The sequence below is a fragment of the Mirounga leonina genome, unplaced genomic scaffold (assembly GCF_011800145.1).
Source record: "Mirounga leonina isolate KUSES-001 unplaced genomic scaffold, KU_Mleo_1.0 Mir_53, whole genome shotgun sequence".
Taxonomy (NCBI): Eukaryota; Metazoa; Chordata; class Mammalia; order Carnivora; family Phocidae; genus Mirounga; species Mirounga leonina.
Window position 1 is genome coordinate 30,583,042 of NW_023270807.1, and position 22,745 is coordinate 30,605,786.

Consider the following 22,745-nt stretch of genomic DNA (forward strand, 5'->3'; position numbering starts at 1 on the left):
TGTGTGTGTTTTGGGAAGATACACCATGTTGAAATTGCAATATACTAATTCAATGGACAACATAATAAGGTTAGGGAATATTCTGATGAAAGAAATTCAACACTAAGTCCTTAAAGAAAAATCTAAAAGACTCGTCTAGAACCAAGCAACTAGAGATGAAGCCCTAACAAAGGAAAGAAGAGGAAAGCATTTTCAATAATCAAAAAGATAAAAACATTCCTTGTCATGTGCCTAGAAAACCTTTGTAGACCTGTATGGTTTGGGTCAGCTTCATTTGATAAACAGATTTAAGTCATCACACACTCTGGAAAACAGTATGCGGGTTCCTCAAAAAGTTGAAAATAGAGCTACCCTATGACCCAGCAATTGCACTACTGGGTATTTACCCCAAAGATACAAATGTAGTGATCTGAGGGTGTATGTGCACCCCAATGTTTATAGCAACAATGTCCACAATAGCCAAACTATGGAAAAAGCCAAGATGTCCATCAACAGATTAATGGATAAAAATGTGGTATATATATATATATACAATGGAATATTATGCAGCCATCAAAAAAACTGAAATCTTGCCATTTGCAACGACATGGATGGAACTAGAGGGTATAATGCTAAGCGAAATAAGTCAATCAGAGAAAGACAAGTATCATATGATCTCATTGATATGAGGAATTCTTAATCTCAGGAAACAAACTGAGGGTTGCTGGAGTGGTGGGGGGTGGGAGGGATGGGGTGGCTTGGTGATAGACATTGGGGAGGGTATGTGCTATGGTGAGCACTGCGAATTGTGTAAGACTGATGAATCACAGACCTGTACCTCTGAAACAAATAATACATTATATGTTAAAAAAAAAAAAAAAGAAAAGAGTAGGAAGGGAAAAACGAAGGGGGTGGGAATCGGATGGGGAGAAGAACCATGAGAGAGTATGGACTCTGAGAAACAAACTGAGGGTTCTAGAGGGGAGGGGGATGGAGGGATGGGTTAGCCTGGTGATGGGTATTAAGGAGGGGATGTACTGAATGGAGCACTGGGTGTTATATGCAAACAATGAATCATGGAACACTACATCAAAAACTAATGATGTAATGTATGGTGACTAACATAACATAATAAACTTAAATTAAAAAAAAGATTTAAGTCATCACACAAATAAGTGTTCAGGCACTTGCTGCTACATTCCTATTATACCTCTGGTCACGCATCTCATGGAATATTATCACTAGCATTTATTTCTGCCCTAAATGATTGAATCGTAAGAATTCTTTTATTTATGCACTTAACTAGCTCTTATATAATATGTATTACATGCAAAGCACTGTTCTAAATTCCTTATTAATATTAACTCATAATGATAACTCATCTTGATAACAACCCTATAAAGTTGCAATTATTATACTCATTTAAAAAAAAACCCAAAATATATTAATTGTTTCAAAATATTTTTCTTCTTACAAAAAGGGGAGTATTTTTCCCCAAATGCTTGCCTCTCCTCTTTCTATCACGTCTACAATTTATATCAAGAAAAGATTTGAATTGCAATTGCTAAAGACTTTATCTTAGTAAAAATGACAAAACATAGACTGATTTCAGTGAAATTTTTGAAATGAACAGATTAGCCACATACAAAACACACCATGATTAGAGATGACATTGAGATTTTCTAAATAGTGTCAATTTTAATGAAGGAACATTCCCTTCCCACACAACAAAAGACACCAAGTTGTCTTTTTTTAAATTTACTGTTTCTTGAGCAGTGCAGTGCTTTTCTAGAGTTTAAAAGTGCATACAGTTCAAAAATGCTTTGATTTATTCTTACTACTTTCTAATAAACATGATGAAAATCTGCCATTTCCTATTCAAAGCAGGAAAGGCATGCTCTTGGCTTATTTTCTTACATTTTATTTTTCCAGCAAAATTTTCTACAATTTCTCCCCATTTATTATTCTGTTTCCAGGTTAAAAATAATCCGAAAAAAATATTCCAAAGCCATAGATTGCTGTGCCTTATTCTCACCTTGTTAAGCACACAATTAACCCAACTGTGACACTGTCTAGTAAACCATGCCTGGGTGTCTAAACTCAGACTGCATAACAAAATATCATAAAATGGGTGGTTTATCAACAACAGAAATTTATTTCTCATTGTTCTGGAGGCTGGAAATCTGAGCTCAGGGTGCCAGCACAGTCTGTTTCCGGTGAGGACTCTCTTGCAGGATGCAGACTGCTGACTTCTTGTTGTATCCTCACAAGGAGAGGATACAAACTCTCTCTCTAATTCTAACCCCATTCTAATCTAATCCCATTCAAGAGGCCTCCATGTTTAAGATCTCATCTAATACTAGTCACCTCCCAAAGGCCCCACTCCCTAACATTGGAGTTTGGTTTTCAACATATGGAAATTCAGGGCACACACAGGTTCAGTGCGTAACACTGGGTTTATTCTGAAAGCTCACACATATAAGTAACAGAGAAAGCAAACGGCCAGGAGCAGGATTGATACCTCTTACTTAAACAGAAAGGTAGTTCTGAGAAGAGTTTTGGTAAATTTAAAGTTCATTTTGCAATTCTATATTTCAAGTTTCAGATTTGTACCAGATGCTTGAAATTCACATAACATTGTCATCAACATTAACCAGAGGTAAAAGTTGATTGTAAGCAAGAGCACAAGACATTTGAGATCAAATTTCCTTCTTTGAGAAATTAACCTACCTGGTACTAAAACTAGATATATTTTCTTTATGAGTTTGGGGGAAAGACCATTCACTGAGAGCTAAGCTGTGAAAAAATATGAACATTTTATGAATTTGTCTCTCACACAAATGTACTTGAGGTTGTTCTTATGACAATATTTAATAAGCAACTGCTACCACGGTCCTAAGACAATTGGCTTTAAGTGTTGCTACATCAAGACCAGCCCCAGAGCTGTGAGTGACAAGGGCCCAGATGAAGATAGCCTTGAATGCTTGATTTGAGAATTCATTCACTGGTCCCTTTCCAACCAGCCTTCAAGATTTCTGATAATGTGTGCAGAGCATTTCATAAACATAAATCACCATCTGAGTGTAAGGTTATAAACTAGAGAATAACAGCTAATGTTTATTTTGTGTTTACTGTATTCCAGACTTGTTGATAAGCACTTTACAACTATTATTTATTATCTTTGTTTTTTAAATGAGGAGACTGAAGCCTGAGAAGTTAATCTGTCCAGGGTCACGATGCTAGTAAGTCAGCAATGGAACCCTGGCAGTCTAGTTCAGGAGCCCATATTCTTGACCATGCAATTCTTAATCAAAATTCTATCTCTTACATAGATAATGAGACTCCTTCCCTTTAAAAGGTACACCCAAACCTCCTGCATACTATTTATAGCCATCATTAAAAAACAACTCATGGGGCACCTGGGTGGCTCAATCAGTTAAGCATCCAACTCTTGATTGGTCATGATCTCAGGGTTGTGGGATTGAGCCCTGCATTGGGCTCTGCACTTGGCAGGGAGTCTGCTTGAGACTCTCTCTCTCCCTCTCCCCCTTCCCCTGCTCATGCTCTCTTTCTCTCTCTCTAAAATAAATAAATAAATCTTTTTAAAAAACTCACTCCTGAATATTTTATATGTTTGTTATATATTGCTGCTTAATGAATTATCTCAAAATTTGTCAGCTTAAAATAATAAGCACACATTATCACACAGTTACTGGAGGTCAGGAATTCAAGATGAGGGATTTGGCTCATGGACTCCTGTGTTGCTCTCAAACACTCATCTGAGGGTTTGACTGAGGCCAAGGACCTGCTTCAAGATGCTTCACTCACATGGCTGTTGGCCTCAATTTTTGTCACACATACCTCTTCATAAGGCTACTTGAGTGTTCTCATGACATGATAATTGGCTTCCCCCAGAACAAGTGATCCAAAAAGGAGAGCAAGGCAGACACCATGTGTCTTATGTAACCTAATCTTAGAGGTCACATACCATACTTCTGTTTTAGCCCATCATTACAGGTGAGTCACTAAGTCCAACCCAAATTCAAAGGGAAGAAAATTAGGTTTCACCCTTTGAAGGGAATGTCAAAGAATTTTGAACATATTTTAAGCCCACCACTGACATTTATCTCATTGTAAATAAGTTAAATATCTCTAGCTCTGTGACATCTTTTCTTCCTGCTGTCTTGACTCCATTGCAATGTGCCAAAAATGCTGAGCTAACCACTTAGCTGAACATGCCCTCAACTTGTCCCAGGTCACCATTCATACTTATTGGGAGGGTCTCCATCAGAAGAAACACAAAAGCAGTCATTTACCTAAGCCCTGCCTGGCAGCCATGTGATACCCTGAATACCCTGTTTCTGCCACATTGACAAAATTGATAAATAAGCAAAGTTTGTTTCACAGTGATTGTCACAAATTTTCCCTGGATCACAGAATCCTCCTTCTACCTGCCCTGGGCCAGGATTCCCCACTCAGGTATGCCTGGTAAGTCACTCATCTCCTCAGAACCTCACTCTCAGGGGGCAGTGAGTAGACTGATTCAATGTAAGCCAGAGTTTCTCAACTCTGGCACTATTAACATTTGGGGCTAGATATTTCTTTGTTGTAAAGGCCATCTTGTGCATTATAGGATGTTTAACAGCCTCCCTGGTCTCTACCCATGAGATGCCAGTTAGCACATCCCATTTGTGATAAACAAAAATGTCTCCAGACATTGTCAATACTCTTGGGGTGGGGGGGCAAATTTCTCTTGATCAAGAACCACTAATTTAAGCTATTATGACTGAATTTGGCTGAGTAAAATACGTGATGGTATCATCATCAGATAAAACATATGCTGAGATGCCCCATGCTTCATCTATATGAAGTAATCCAAGATATTTGGAGTTAAGCAAGAAAGATTTCAGCATGACTCAATTATTTAATTTAGGTAGTGTTTCTCCAGTTGTTACCTCGCTTTCCTTCTACTAGCTGATTTCTGGGACAGAGAAGATGCTCTGTACAGCAGGTTATGATATGTTATCTCAATGTTACAAATACTAGAAGACTCTGGAACACGATAAAGGGGAAAGAAAATGAGGGGAAGTACAATGAGAATAAGGGTAGCAGTAAAAATAACTTATTATTTCCATGTTAAAATTATTTTAAGATATCTATTAGATGTTTGCCTTTATGGGCCATGCCTTTATGGCAACCATGGACAAGTCACTTCACTAAACATTTTGTTCAAAATATTAACTAATTTAACTTTTTAACAACTCCATGCGATAGATACTATTATTTTCCTTTTCACACACAAAGAAGCTGAGGCAGATATATTATCTTGCTTAATAGCTAGTTTTAAAAATGCTTTCATATCTCTCTCTCACTCCATGCTCCCTCAGGGTTCTGTTTTTGTTCCACCTGTACTTCTCACTCTTCTCTACAGTGAGTCACACAAAGCATTGAAAACTTACTTAGAAAAAGAATCACAGAAGTTCCCAAGTACATCTAGCTCTCCATTATCTGGAGGGAAATACTAAAACCTAGAGTCAGTAGGAAGAGAAAAGTTTGTAGACTAAGTTTGTAGACTAATTACATCATTAGTTTTTGATGTAGTGCTCCATGATTGGAACTCATGCTCTTGAGTGAATAGGAAAGTGGCCTTGTCTTCAAGGAGGTTGGGGGAAATAGGCTGAGCCAAGCTGATAGGAGATCAAGATTGGAGGGTGATGTGAGGGAAGACAAAGTAAAAAGAGGCATTTTTGCAAGGCAGAGGACAGATACAGTTAAAACACAGCTTAGATTTTAGTAGAAACTTAACCCATGATGTTGAATGAAAATAGGAACTAATCCAAGGAAACTGATGTCAGCATTAGACTGTACCTAAAAAAATAAATAAATAAAAAATTAAAAATGTGATCCATTGGGTGACACCATGAATAATTGTTAAGTGACTACTTTTTGTGTCCAGTCATGCCCTGGGTATGACCCTTCTCACTTCCCCTTCTCAGAGCCTTCAGCAGCTCTCTACTGTCTCCTTAGGCTCCTTAGGTCTTCGATATGACCCTATTCTACCTTCTCAGCTCATTTTCCCTGAAATGCCTTTCCCACCTCCAACCTCAGTTACTTCTATTTAAAATGCCCTTTTCTCAGTATTTGTTCTTTTAAAAATTTACCCTCCTTCAGGGCTCAGAACTCCAGTTGAAAGCACCCTCTCACTTTGATACCTACAGTTCCCAGTCTCTACCACTTCGAGGAAAGTTTTGAGTTTACCCTGTATTAGAGCTGTGGGGGCACCTGGGTAGCTCAGTCAGTTAAGCAGCTGCCTTCAGCTCAGGTCATGATCCCAGGGTCCTGGGATTGAGCCCCGCATTGGGCTCCCTGCTTGGTGGGGAGCCTGCTTCTCTCTCTTGCCCCCTGCTTGTGCTCTCTCTCTCTGTGTCAAATAAATAAATAAAATATTTTTTAAAACTAATGAGCTGTGTATCTGTCTATACAGCTACTAAACAGTGAACCTCTTAAGGGGAAGGAACAAGTTTTATTCCTCTTAGTCTACAAACTTTGAAAATCATAGTGCTCAATAAATATTTGTTGAATTAAATTAAAATTTGAGTGTTTGACATCTTCATTTTTAAAGATTAAGCAGAAACTAAGCCAGCAGAAAAATTTCCACTTTCTCATATATGCTGCCAATGTCTTAATAACCTTGGCCTTTGTAGAACATTTTTTATTTTTGAAGTGCTTTATAAATAACCGCTAGTTAACCTTTCAGTAGCCCTGGCCTTGTTGTCTCAAGTAATAGGGCAATGATACCATACCCCTTAGGATAACACTGGAGAGACTCTCCATGAAGGAGTGAAGTTGGATGCTTTTCAGAGCACAGGGAAGCAAGAAACCAGCAAATTCCAAATGCAGTGGCCTGCCAGTCACCACAGAGGGGCTGAAGCAAAGATAAACACAATGAAAGCAAAGACTTTGTTTTCTGTTTCTCCTTTTTCTTTCTTACTATAGATGACATTGTGTTCCTATGTCTCCATGCTTATTTTTATAAATTCTAGAAAATAACTCAAGTTCTCTCTAGTCTAAAAGTCTATTTTTGCATGAATTAAGTCCCAAATCCCAAAGTATAAGTTACTATGTATGGTTGTGTTAGAGAGACAAACAGATCAAAATAACTTTATTAAACTCATGAAAGAGCATACTATCACAGACATAGCCAACTTGAAGCCAAACCATTATGTAAATATCTAGGTAAAAATCAGACATTTTAATTCTAGAGGGGAGGAGGGTAGGGGGATGGGTTAGCCTGGTGATGGGTATTAAAGAGGGCACGTATTGAATGGAGCACTGGGTGTTATATGCAAACAATGAATCATGGAACACTACATCAAAAACCAATGATGTAATGTATGGTAATTAACATAACATAATAAAATAAAATTTAAAAAAACCAATTCTTCCTTTTAATACAAGGAACAATGCTTGTTCTCTCTACAATAACCATTAATTCATAAAAAATCAGATTCCACATAATTTTTCAGGAGCATATTTACTAACTAAACTAGAACACATGTGTACATAGATTTTAAGAGTTTGCCTACCTGAACAGAATCCTTCATATGTTCACAGTATTTCCAGGGCTTGTGTTCTGGCATCATCCACAGCTTTCCCTTGAGAGTCTCCATTCCCAAGCCTTCAGTCACACTGTTGCCCAGAGTGGTCCTCTTGTGGCGGAAGAGTTTAAAGACTAGCTGCTGCATGGAGCTTTCTCCAGTATTCTCTCCAACAGAATTACTCACTCATTCCCCTAAGATAGCATAGAATCATGTTTAATAGAATTTACTTCAACATATTAGTCAAACATTTGCTATGTGCTAAGCACCATACATCCATTAAACCTCTGTAATACTCTGCCTTATATTATAGTTAAATGTGTACACAGTGCTTCTAAGAAATTGTAGGCATCTTAAATATAGAACTGATATTATCACCAACACATTGTTTGAGGAACTTCATGTATACTAAAGCATTTATTATTTAAATTGGATAATATTTGAACACATTTTCCCATGGAAACGTTAAACCCAGTAGATATTCCCAGGTCAGGAAATAAGGTTGTATTAAGTTGGCTAAGGTGGGGAATCAAGCTTTCCCTTCAAAATTGTTTGTGATTTTCTAAATTCATTTTTAAAGAATGTCTGAATTTAGTGATAAACACATCATTCTTACAAGAAAATTGTGCAAAGAATTTTGGATAGTGATATCTAGACTCATGTATAGTACTACAAATTAGAAGAAACTTACATTTCCAACAACAGAAAATTATTTTTTAAATATAACAATAAATTTTGTTTTGTTCATACACTAGAACACTATAAAGTCATTTAAAATTGTGTTATAAAAATTAGCATATTGTGAAAAAATATTTACAATATATTATTAAGTGAAAAAAATATGAACACTTAATGAATTAGTCTCTCACCCTAATAGATCAGAGGTCATTTTTAATTACAATATTTTACAGGAAACCATCACTATAATCTGAATTTGTCTTAGGTACTGAGATCTCAAGACCAGCCTCAGGGTATGTGTGTGTGTATATGTGTGTGTATGTGTGAAGGGCCCAGATGAAAATAGCTTTTAATGCTTGATATGAGAATTGATTCATTAAGCCATTACTAACCAGGCTCCTGACAACATACAAGAAATGGTTTGTAGAAGAAGAGAAAGAAGGATGAGGGGCAGGAGGAGGGAGAGGGGGAGGGGGAGGGAGGGAAGGAAGGAAGGGAAGGGAAGGGAAGGGAAGGGAAGGAAGGAAGGAAGGAAGGAAGGAAGGAAGGAAGGAAGGAAGGAGGAAGGAAATAAGGAAGGAAGATCTAAGAAGGTAGAAGGGAGGACTTGAAAAAGAAAAAAGCAGAAATAAATAAAATATAAAACAAAAAAGAGAAGGGTTTGCTTCAATGGTGCAGCTGGTTAAGCTCTGGCTCTTGGTTTTTAGCTCAGGTTGTGATCTTGGGGTCCTGAGAGTGAGCCCTGCATGGGGTCCACACTCTGTGTGGACTCTGCTTGGGATTCTCTCTCCCTCTGCCCCTAACCCCCACTCTCCCTCTCTTCCTCTCTCTCTCTCAAATAAATATGTAAGTCTTAAAAAAAAAAAAAAAAAAAAAAAAACAAGAGGAATTTTAAAAACCAAAAATTGATTTTTTGAAAAGCTAATCGAGTCAATAAATCCCTGGCAAAAAGTGATCAAGACAAAAAAAGAGAGAAGACATAAATTGCCAATTTTAGGAACTGAAAGGACTTCACTTGAGATCTTGCAGATATTAAAAAGATAGATTAAATAAACAAATTTCTTTAAGAATCCAGTTAACCAAACTGACACAATAAAAAACAGAAAATCAAATGCATCTATATCTATTATAGGACTGTAGTCTGTAATTTAAAACATTTTCACAAGAAAACTCCAGGACCAGATGACCTCATTAGTGAATTCTTTCAAATGTATAACATCAATCTTATGCAAACTCTTCCAGGGTTTTAATAACAAAGTGTAATTCCTATGATGCCAGCATAACTTTGATATCAATACTTGGCAAGAATATTACAAGGAAAGAAAACTGCATTAAAATTTCTCCCACAACATGGGTGTGAAACACCTATAAAACACTAATAAATCAAATCTAATAATATATATAAATATCATAATCAAGTTGGATTTAATCCATGAATGTAAATTTTTAAAAATATATAAATTAATTAATGTAATTAATGACAAAATAAGGAGAAAAAACATGTAGATTATGTCAACAGAAAAAAATTTGATAGAAATTTGTAACTCATTATTTATATATATTATATACATTTATATACAATTTTATTAAACTGGTAATGAAAAGGAAATTTCTTAGTATGATGTGATTAATTACATAATCTAAAAAACAAAGACTACCCAGTAAATGTCCTGCTTAAAGTTGAAAGACTGTAAGTTTTATCCTCTGATAATGAGAATAAATAAGAATGTCTGCTACTATGACTTTATTCAACAATATGATAGAAGTCCTCAGTATTGTTCTAATAACAAACAATAAGAAAAGTTATAAAGACTAGAAAGGAAGAAGTACAACTGTCAATATTCATAGATGCTAGTGTACACAGAAAAATTGAAAAGATCTATGATAAACTACTAGACTCAATAAATTAAATTATTAAGGTAACTAGCTGTAAGGACAACATAAAAATTGTTATTCTATGTAGTAGACAAAAGCATAATTAGAAAATGAACTTTTAAAAAACCAATTTACAACATCAAAAACATCAGCCACCTAGGACTTAATTTGAGATATATATAAAACCACTACAGAAAAAAAAAAAAAACAGATTTTATAAAATCAAAATAAATGGAGTGATATACCACTCAAGGATTGAAACACTCAATATTTTTAAGATACTAATTTCTTCAAATATCTCTATAGACTCAATGCAATCCCATTCAAATTTCAGCAGGAATTTTGGTGGAAAGTGACAAACTGATTCTAAAATTTTTATGGAAATTCAAAGGGGCAAGGATAGAGAAAACAATCTTGAGGAAAAATAAAATTAAAGGACTTCTACTATGAAACATTAAGACATTACAATACCAAATATTAAGATATTATAAAGCTATAGTAATTAAACAATGTGATATAATGATAAACAAATAGACCACTGGAAGAAAATAAAGAGTTTATAAACAATTTAGTCATGACCTAATTTTCAATGAAGATGAACTGCTATAGAGTAGAAAAAAGAAGAAATTTTCAATAAATGGTACTGAAACAATTGAAAATCCACATGGGAAAAATAAATAAATCCTAACTCCGCCTCCACCACACACAAACATGAATCTCAGATGGATCATAGATCAAAACATGAAAGATAAAACAATAAAGCTGTTAGGTAAAAAATACAAAAAAAGACTTTACAACCTTGGAAGGCAAAGATTGCTTAAACAAAAAGGAAAATGCAATAACCAAAAAAGGTAAAAAATGATAATTCAGACTTCATTAAAAAGCACATCAGGGGGACGGAGCAAGACCTGGATTTCTTCTCCTCTCAGGAATTCAGCTGGAGAGCGATCAAACCATTCTGAATACCTACAAACCCAACAGGAGATCGAAGAAAAGAAGAGCAACAACTCTCTCATCAGAAAAGCGACCACTTTCTGGAAGGTAGGACGTGCGGAGAAGTGAATCCGAGGCGATATTCGGGAGGATAGACGGCGGGGGAGGGGCCTCCGTCGGCCGCTTCTGGCAAGTGATAGAGCCGCGGAGCACAAAATCGGAACTTTTAAAAGTCTGCTCCACTGAGAGACGTCACTCTGGTGGCTAAGTGGGGGGTGGAACCCTCCGGGACAGTGTGGTCTCAGGACCCTCGGGGTCACAGAAAGACCGGGGGTGCCTGGGTGTGGCAGAGCTCCCAGGTAATGGAGCAGGGAAGCTGCAGAGGCGGAGCCCAGGCGCGGGCTCTCAGCTCGGGGGTTGCCATAAACCGTGATCCGCGGCACAGTCAGGCCACTGCTCCTCCAGCAGGGACCCAACAAGCGGCAGATCCGGGGAGACTCACCTTCCTTCCCTGGGAGGAGCCGCGCGGGAGTGCACCGCAGGGATCTGCTGGGTTTGGAGACTCCACCCGGGGTCGGGTGCCAGAGATAGAAATGCGCGGTCACAGGCCAGGTGAGCACGGGGTGCGGCCGGAGACCGGGGAGACGGGAGTGACTGACGGCTTTTCTCTGGGGGCTCACTGAGGAGCGGGCCCGAGTTCTCGGCTCCTCCGGGGCAGAGATTGGGAGGCCGCCATTTTCACTCTCCGCCTCCAAAGCTGTACGGAAAGCTCGCAGGGAACAAAAGCCCCGGAGAGCAAACCCGAGCAGATTACTTAGCCGGGAGGGGGCAAGGGCGGGGCAATTCCGCCTCCGGCAGAGACATTTGGGAACCACGGCAACAGGCCCCTCCCCAGAAGATCAGCGAGAACAGCCAGCCAAGACCAAGTTTACCGATCAATGAGAACGGCAGAACTCCAGCGCTAGGGGAATACTGCACATAGAATTCATGGCTTTTTCACCATGATTCTTTAGTCTTTCAAAGTTAATTTTTTTTTAACTGTCTTTTTTTCTTTTTTTTCTTCTTGAATTTTTCTTTTTCCCTTTTTCAACCAACGCCTTATCAATCCCTTTTTTTAAAAAAAACATTTTTATTTTTCATTTTTAGAGTCGTATTCTATCCCTTCATAGTAGTTACCCATATTTTTGGCTTATATATATAAGTTGTTCTCTCTTTAAAATTTTGAGAGAGTTTCTTCTAACAGATTAAAATATACCCTAAATCTCTAGTATATGGTGTTTTCTATTCCCCTGCCTGATCACATCCTCTCCCATTTTTTTTCTTTTTTCTTTTTTTAAATCCTCTTCTTTCTTTTTTCAAACAACTTCTTATCAATTCCTTTTATAAAATTTGTTATAATTTCCATCTTTACAGTTATATTCCATCCCTTCATCATATCAACCCTTATTTTTGTACATATATAAGTTTTTCTTTCTTTAAAATTTTGGGAGGCACTTTCTTCTAAAAGACCAAAATACACCCCAAATCTAGTGTGTGGCACTGATCTATATACCAGCTTGATCATATTTAATCACATTCTGTTTTTTTTGTTGTTGTTGTTGTTTTGTTTTGTTTGTCTTTGTTTTTATCTTTATCTTTTTCTTTTTCTTTTTTTTTTCTTTTTCTTTTTTCTCTCTTTCCCTTTCTTTTCCCACTGCTTCAGGTCTTTTCTGATTTGTTTAGAGTATATTTTCTGGGGACGTTGTTACTCTGCTAGCATTTTGTTCTCTCATTAATCTATTCTCCTCTGCACAAAATGACAAGACGGAAAAAATCACCTCAACAAAAAGAACAAGAGGTAGTACCGACTGCCAGGGACCTACTCAATACGGACATTAGTATGATGTCAGATCTAGAGTTCAGAATCATCACTTTAAAGATACTAGCTGGGCTTGAAAAAAATATGGAAGTTATTAGAGAAACCCTTTCTGGAGAAGTAAAAGAACTAAAATCCAACCAAGTAGAAATCAAAAAGGCTATTAATGAGGTGCAATCAAAAATGGGGGCGCTAACTGCTAGAATAAATGAGGCAGAAGAGAGAATCAGTAATATAGACGATGAAATGATGGAAAATAAAGAAGCTGAGAAAAAGAGAGATAAACAACTACTGGATCACGAGGGCAGAATTCGAGAGATAAGCAATACCATAAGACGAAACAACATTAGAATAATTGGGATCCCAGAAGAAGAAGAAAGAGAGAGAGGGGCAGAAGGTATAATGGAGCAAATTATAGCAGAGAACTTCCCTAATTTGGGGAAGGAAACAGGCATGAAAATCCAGGAAGCACAGAGAACCCCTCTCAAATCAATAAAAATAGGTCAACACCCCGACATCTAATAGTAAAACTTACGAGTCTCAGAGACAAAGAGAAAATCCTGAAAGCAGCTCGGGAGAAGAGATATGTAACCTACAAGGGTAGAAACATTAGATTGGCAACAGACCTATCCACAGAGACCTGGCAGGCCAGAAAGGACTGGCAGGATATATTCAGAGCACTAAATGAGAAAAATATGCAGCCAAGAATACTATAGCCAGCTAGGCTGTCATTGAAAATTGAAGGAGAGATAAAAAGCTTCCAGGACAAACAAAAACTAAAGGAATTTGCAAACACAAAACCAGCCCTACAGAAAATCTTGAAAGGGGTCCTCTAAGCAAAGAGAGAGCCTAAAAGCAACATAGACCAGAAAGGAACACAGACAATATACAGTAACAGTCACCTTACAGGCAATACAATGGCACTAAATTCCTATCTTTCAATAGTTACCCTGAATGTAAATGGGCTAAATGCCCCAATCAAAAGACACAGGCTATCAGACTGGATAAAAAAACAAGATCCATCGATATGCTGTCTGCAAGAGACTCATTTTAGACCCAAAGACACCCCCAGATTGAAAGTGAGGGGGTGGAAAACCATTTACCATGCTAATGGACACCAAAAGAAAGCTGGGGTGGCAATCCTTATATCAGACAAATTAGATTTTAAACCAAAGACTGTAATAAGAGATGAGGAAGGACATTATATCCTACTTAAAGGATCTATCCAACAAGAAGATCTAACAATTGTAAATATCTATGCCCCTAACAGAGGAGCAGCCAATTATATAAGGCAATTAATAACAAAAGCAAAGAAACACATCAACAACAATACAATAATAGTGGGGGACTTTAACACCCCCCTCACTGAAATGGACAGATCGTCTAAGCAAAAGATCAACAAGGAAATAAAGACTTTAAATGACACACTGGACCAAATGGACTTCACAGACATATTCAGAACATTCCACCCCAAAGCAACGGAATACACATTCTTCTCTAGTGCCCATGGAACATTCTCCAGAATACCACATCCTAGGTCATAAATCAGGTCTCAACCGGTACCAAAAGATTGGGATCATTCCCTGCCTATTTTCAGACCACAATGCTTTGAAACTAGAACTCAATCACAAGAGGAAAGTCAGAAAGAACTCAAATACATGGAGGCTAAAGAGCATCCTACTGAAGAATGAATGGGTCAACCAGGAAATTAAAGAAGAATTAAAAAAATACATGGAAACCAATGAAAATGAAAACACAACTATTCAAAATCTTTGGGATGCAGCAAAGGCAGTCCTAAGAGGAAAGTATATAGCAATACAAGCCTTTCTCAAGAAACAAGAAAGGTCTCAAGTACACAACCTAACCCTACACCTAAAGGAGCTGGAGAAAGAACAGCAAATAAAGCCTAAACCCAGCAGGAGAAGAGAAATCATAAAGATCAGAGCCGAAATCAATGAAATAGAAACTAAAAGAACAGTAGAACAGATCAACGAAACTAGGAGCTGGTTCTTTGAAAGAATTAACAAGATTGATAAACCCCTGGCCAGACTTATTAAAAAGAAAAGAGAAATGACCAAAATCAACAAAATCATGAATGAAAGAGGAGAGATCACAACCAACACCAAAGAAATACAAACAATTATAAGAACATATTATGAGCAACTCTATGCCAGCAAATTAGATAACCTGGAAGAAATGGATGCATTCCTAGAGATGTATCAACTACCAAAACTGAACCAGGATGAAATAGAAAACCTGAACAGTCCTATAACCACTAAGGAAATTGAAGCAGTCATCAAAAATCTCCCAAAAAACAAAAGCCCAGGGCCAGATGGCTTCCCAGGGGAATTCTACCAAACATTTCAAGAAGAATTAATACCTATTCTTCTGAAACTGTTCCAAAAAATAGAAATGGAAGGAAAACTTCCAAACTCAATTTATGAGGCCAGCATTACCTTGATCCCAAAACCAGACAAAGACCCCATCAAAAAGGAGAATTACAGACCAATATCCCTGATGAACATGGATGCAAAAATTCTCACCAAAATACTAGCCAATAGGATCCAACAGTACATTAAAAGGATTATTCACCATGACCAAGTGGGATTTATCCCTGGGCTGCAAGGTTGGTTCAACATCTGCAAATCAATCAATGTGATACAATACATTAACAAAAGAAAGAACAAGAGTCATATGATCCTCTCAATAGATGCAGAAAAAGCATTTGACAAAGTACAGCATCCTTTCTTGATCAAAACTCTTCAGAGTATAGGGATCGAGGGTACATACCTCAATATCATAAAAGCCATCTACAGCGAATATCATTCTCAATGGGGAAAAACTGAGAGCTTTCCCCCTAAGGTCAGGAACGCAGCAGGGATGTCCACTATCACCACTGCTATTCAACATAGTATTGGAAGTCCTAGCCACAGCAATCAGACAACAAAAAGAAATCAAAGGCATCCAAATTGGCAAAGAAGAAGTCAAACTCTCACTCTTTGCAGATGATATGATACTTTATGTGGAAAACCCAAAAGACTCCACCCCAAAACTGCTAGCACTCATACAGGAATTCAGTAAAGTGGCAGGATATAAAATCAATGCACAGAAGTCAGTGGCATTCCTATACACCAACAACAAGACAGAAGAAAGAGAAATTAAGGAGTCGATCCCATTTACAATTGCACCCAAAACCATAAGATACCTAGGAATAAATCTAACCAAAGAGACGAAGGATCTGGACTCAGAAAACTATAAAACACTCATGAAAGAAATTGAGGAAGACACAAAGAAATGGAAAAACGTTCCATGCTCATGGATTGGAAGAACAAATATTGTGAAGATGTCAATGCTACCTAGAGCAATCTAGACATTCAATGCAATCCCCATCAAAATACCATCCACTTTTTTCAAAGAAATGGAACAAATAATCCTAAAATTTGTATGGAACCAGAAAAGACCCCGCATAGCCAGAGGAATGTTGAAAAAGAAAAGCAAAGCTGGCGGCATCACAATTCCGGACTTCCAGCTCTATTACAAAGCTGTCATCATCAAGACAGCATGGTACTGGCACAAAAACAGACACATAGATCAATGGAACAGAATAGAGCGCCCAGAAATGGACCCTCAACTCTATGGTCAACTCATCTTTGACAAAGCAGGAAAGAATGTCCAATGGAAAAAAGACAGTCTCTTCAACAAATGGTGTTGGGAAAATTGGATAGCCACATGCAGAAAAATGAAACTGGACCATTTCCTTACACCACACACAAAAATAGACTCCAAATGGTTGAAAGACCTCAATGTGAGACAGGAGTCCATCAAAATCCTAAAGGAGAACACAGGCAGCAACCTCTTTGACCTCAGCCGCAGCAACTTCTTCCTAGAAACATCGCCAAAAGCAAGGGAAGCAAGGGCAAAAATGAACTATTGGGACTTCATCAAGATCAAAAGCTTTTGCAAAGCAAAAGAAACAGTCAACAAAACCAAAAGACAACCGACAGAATGGGAGAAGATATTTGCAAATGACATATCAGATAAAGGGCTAGTATCCAAAATCTATAAAGAACTCATCAAACTCAACACCCAAAGAACAAAGAATCCAATCAAGAAATGGGCAGAAGACATGAACAGACATTTTTCCAAAGAAGATATCCAAATGGCCAACAGACACATGAAAAAGTGCTCAATATCGCTCGGCATCAGGGAAATCCAAATCAAAACCTCAATGAGATACCACCTCACACCAGTCAGAATGGCTAAAATTAACAAGTCAGGAAACGACAGATGCTGGCGGGGATGCGGAGAAAGGGGAACCCTCCCACACTGTTGGTGGGAATGCAAGCTGGTGCAGCCACTCTGGAAAACTGTATGGAGGTTCCTCAAAAAGTTAAAAATAGAGCTACCATATGATCCAGCAATTGCACTACTGGGTATTTACCCCAAAGATACAAAAGTAGGGATCCGAAGGGGTACGTGCACCCCAATGTTTATAGCAGCAATGTCCACAATAGCCAAACTGTGGAAAGAGCCAAGATGTCCATCGACAGATGAATGGCTAAAGAAAATGTGGTATATATATATACAATGGAATATTATGCAGCCATCAAATGGAATGAGATCTTGCCATTTGCAACGACGTGGATGGAACTGGAGGGTATTATGTTGAATGAAATAAGTCAAACAGAGAAAGACAGGTATCATATGATCTCACTGATATGAGGAATTCTTAATTGTAGGAAACAAACTGAGGGTTGCTGGAGTGGGGGGTGGGGTGGGAGGGATGGGGTGACTGGGTGATAGACACTGGGGAGGGTATGTGCTCTGGTAAGCGCTGTGAATTGTGCAAGACTGTTGAATCTCAGATCTGTACCTCTGAAACAAACAATGCAATATATGTTAAGAAAAAAAAAAAGAAGAAGAAGAAGGTAGCGGGAGGGGAAGAATGAAGTGGGGGAAATCGCAGAGGTAGACGAACCATGAGAGACGATGGACTCTGAAAAACAAACAGGGTTCTAGAGGGGAGGGGAGTGGGAGGATGGGTTAGCCTGGTGGTGGGTATGGAGGAGGGCACATTCTGCATGGAGCACTCAGTGTTATGCACAAACAATGAATCATGGAACACTTCATCTAAAACTAATGATGTAATGTATGGGGATTAACATAAGAGCAACAAAAAAAAGCACATCAATTCATCAAAAGACATCATTAAGAATATAAAATTCAAGCCAAAGTTCCAACATGTAAAGAACTTGGAAGTCATCATCTTCATCCTTCAACAAACAAATGTGAACAAATTGAATATAAACAAATTTGCATAATCCATTGGAGAAATCTGGGGAAACAGGTACATGCAGAGTAATATGGCAACTGAGGTCAGCTTACTTAGATCAGAAGTCACCAAAGCCACAAACTTGTAGGAGCACTTAAATGGTGATTTGGACAAACTGATGTAGAGTATGAGAAAACAATCTAAGTGTATTACACATTTATGAAACAACCTCACTGATGGAGATGGGTGTTCAACTAAGTAACTCTGGAATGAGTGAAGTCTTTAACAGTAAAGGCAAAAGAAACTGTATTCTATTTGATAAAGTTGTATCCCTCAGGTGTAATGCGTTAACAATTCTGGAACCACTATACATGTATACTGAAATTGAACAATTAAGTGGTAGATGGTGGGAGCCAGATTTTTCAGTTAGACTGGAAGGTTATTGATAAGCAAGCAAAAGAAGCTAGGTCCATGAGGTATGGATTAGAGTCTGCATATGAATTCACTCAGACAAACGTAAATTCATCAGTGTAAACTAACATAGATACAAATGTTTACATGTAGAAAGATGTATAGATACATGTGCATGCACAGGTTAGCATATACACATACATTACCTTGCTCTATCAGCTGAGAAGGCCTGGAAGCAATGATATTCCAGTAGTGATGAGCCCACCTAGTACCCAGATCTTGGTTTCTTTATCATTCTCCAGTAAAAGGAATCAGAGCTCCTTGAAGAAATGGCTGATTCAAGGACTTCAACAGGAATTTTTTTTTTTTTTTAAGATTTTATTTATTTTTTAGAGAGCGAGCAAGAGAGAAACAGCATGAGAGGGGTGAGGGTCAGAGGGAGAAGCAGGCTCCCCGCTGAGCCGGGAGCCCGATGTGGGACTCGATCCCAGGACCCTGGGATCATGACCTGAGCCGAAAGCAGACGCTTAACCATCTGAGCCACCCAGGCGCCCTCAACAGGAATTTGATGAGACTAGAACATCTTTGTAGTGCCAGAAAGAAAGTGTTAAAAAAAAAAAGCCCACAATATTGGGGGTCCATTAAAGGGCACAGAAGCCACTGAAAAAGCTCCTAATAGGCAAAGCTGGAATAATTTGAACAACAAAATAAAATAGCATTGGATTATAATTCAAAATATAAAATAAATATTTTTGAGTTCATATTGATATAAATTGATTAAATTAATAAATTGTGGAGAAGAGATAAATCTTCTATGCAAAATATTTCCAAATAATTTATATAGATCTCTGCCCTCAAGGATGGGGAGCATAACAGCATAACTCTCCACTCCTGAAGTGTGGGCTGAGGATAGAGACTTCCTACTAAAGGATCCAGTATATAAATGGAGAAAAAACTTTTTGGAAGAGAAATCTGACAAACACTACCTCAACAAGGTGAGCAGGGTTAACATCTGCAGCAACAAATCATGTTGATAGTATGTATTCTTGATATGATGTGATGAAAATGACACTTTTCCTCTGTGGTCTTCCTCCCAAAAGCCCATGATGCCAGTTTAATCATGAGAAAAACATCAAATTCTGATAGAAGAACATTCTACAATATACCTCACTAGTACCCTTCAAAACTCTCAAGGCCATCAAAAACAATGAAAAAATCTAATAAACTATCACAACCAAGAGGAGGTTAAGAAGACATGACACTTAAATGTAACATGACAACCTAGATAGGATCCTAAAACAAAAAAAAATAGCTAAAAACTAAGAAAATATGAATAAAATATGAATTTTAGTTGATATTAATGTATCAATATTGATTCATTAGCTATAACAAATACACCATACTAATGTAGAATGTTAATAATAGAGGAAAGTGGGTATAGTGTATATGGGAATGCTGTGTACTATCTGTGATTTTTCTGTAAGCTTAAAACTGTTCTAAAAGTTTATCTTTAAGGGCACCTGTGTGGCTCAGTCATTAAGCATCTGCCTTTGGCTCAGGTCATGATCCCAGGGTCCTGGGATCGAGCCCTGTATCACGCTCCCTGCTCCATGGGAAGCCTGCTTCTCTCACTCCCCCTGCTTGTGTTCCCTCTCTTGCTGTGTCTCTCTCTGTCAAATAAATAAAATCTTTTTAAAAAATAAAAAAAATAAAAGTTTATCTTTAAAATAATTTGCAACCCAGAATAGGGGCAAATATTTGGAATACCTATATCCAAGAAAGGACTCATATATAGAAAACATAAAGAACAGATTTGTCCAGAATGTATATAAAAAAAGACAACCTGATAAGGAAAAAAGTCAAGTGTATGACTAGGTATTTTACAAAATAAGATGATAAAAATGGCCAATAAGCATATAAAAATGTGCTTGACATCATTAGTCATCAAGAGAAAGTAAATTAAAACTCTAAGAAACCATCTCTCACCCACCTAAATTGTTATAATTTTAAAGACTTACAGTACTGGGTGTTGGTGGGATGGGTATCAACTGGAGGTCATAATTATTGCTGTTAGGAAGGTAAATTAGTACAACTACTTCAGAAAATTAATTGTTATCTATTAAAGCTGAATGTACTTATATCCTAGGCTGAGAATATTCACAACATCCTCAAACTAGAAACAAACCAAATGCCATAAACAAATAGAACGGATAAATAAATGCTGGTGTATTCATATAATGGGATATTTTACAATGAAAAGGGATATTTTATTGCTATATAAACAATATGGATGAATCTCATAGAAATCAACAAAATGAGCCAGGTACAGAAGAGTACCTACTATATGATATCATCTACATAAAGTTCAAAAACTAGGCAAAAAGAATCTGTGGCAATAGAAGTCAGATAAGTGTCATCTGAAGGAGGAGGTAAATTACTTAAGAGGAACATGAGAGAGCTTCTGGGATAATGGCAATACTCTCCCTTGATTTGGGTAATGACTGCACATGTATATTCACTTTGGAAAAATTAATGATATCCTATATATTAGATTTCTGTGTATGCATGTCATATTTCAATAAAATAATTTACAGAAGTGACTACACTGAGATATCATATTTTATCATCACTTTGTCAAAAATTCAAAAGTTTGACAATGTACTATGTTGGTGAGGATGTGAAGAAAGGGGCCTTCCAAGCAGTGTTTGTGGAAATGCTAAATATCACAACCCATATGGAGAATTTGACACTGTTATTGGCTGCATTGTGTCCTCTCAAAATTTATATGGTGAATCCCTAACTCCCAGTACCTTAGAATATGACTATATTTGGAGATAAGGCCTTTAAAAAGGTGATTAAGTTAAAATGATGCCATTAGGGTGGGCCCAAATCCAAAGTGGACACAAATACGTGGGTGCACAAAGGAGAAACCAGGTCAGGACGTGGCCATTTGCAAGCCAAGGAGAATCATCTCACAAGACACCAAACCTGCAACACCTTGATGTTGACTTCTGGCCTCCAGAACTGTGAGGAAGTATATTTCTACTATTGAAACCATCCAATCTGTGGTATTTTGTTATGGTGGCCCTGGCCATTTAATACACTAATAAGTTATAAGGGTGCCCTAAAAGTCTTAGAAAAGTTTTAAGCTGTATTAACTTCAAAAGCTTACCAAAAAATTTCACCATATGGTATCTTTAATTTTTTGAGGAATATCCATGGCATTTTCCACAGTAGCTGTACCAATTTACATCCCCACCAACAGTGCACGAGGATTACTTATCTCCACATCCTCACCAATACTTGTTTCTTGTCTTTCTGACTCTAGCCATTCTGTCAGGTGTAAGGTGGCATCTCATTGTGGTTTTGATTTGTATTTTCCTGATGATGAGATGAGTGATGTGAGCATTTTTCATGTGTCTGTTGGCCATCTGGATGTCTTCTTTGGAGAAATGTCTGTTCATGTTTTCTGACCTTTTTTTATTGGATTTTTGTGTGTGTGTTCAGTTATATATGTTCTTTATATAGTTTGGATATTAACCTTTTATCAGATATATCATTTGCAAATATCCTCTCCCATTCAGTAGGTTGCCTTTTAATTTTGCTGATGATTTCCTTTGTTGTGCAAAAGATTTTATTTTTGTGTAGGCCTAATAGCTTATTTTTCCTTTTGTTTCCCTTGCCTTGGGAGACATATCTAGAAAAATGTTGCTACATCCAATGTTAAGGAAATTACTGCCTATGATCTCTTCTAGGAGTTTTATGATTTTAGATCTCACATTTAGGTCTTTAATCCATTTTGAGTTTATTTTTGTGTATGGTATAAGAAGGTGGTCCAGTTTCATTCTTAATTTAAAAATAAAAATACCATATGATCTAATAATTTCACTCCTGGGTATTTATCCAAAGAAAATAAAAACACTAATTCAAAAAGATATATGGACTCTTATATTCATTGTAGCATTATTTATAATAGCCAAGATATGGAAGCTACCCAAGTGTCCATCAGTAGATGAATGTATAAAGAAGATGTGAGATATATATATATCATTATATATACATATTTCATTATATATATTGAAATATTACTCAGCTATAAAAAAGGATAAGATCTTGCCATTTGTGACAATATGGATAGTCCTAG

At 37.3% G+C, this 22,745-nt stretch overlaps 1 long non-coding RNA gene across 1 annotated transcript in view; it reads right to left on the reverse strand.

Annotated features, from left to right (window-relative positions):
* The window catches only part of LOC118001390, a 125,919-nt gene that overhangs the window by 68,245 nt on the left and 34,929 nt on the right, over window positions 1–22,745 (reverse strand). Inside the window, exon 3 of the long non-coding RNA XR_004676673.1 lies at window positions 7,566–7,771. This is a non-coding gene — a long non-coding RNA (uncharacterized LOC118001390). The remainder of the gene's footprint in view (window positions 1–7,565; window positions 7,772–22,745) is intronic.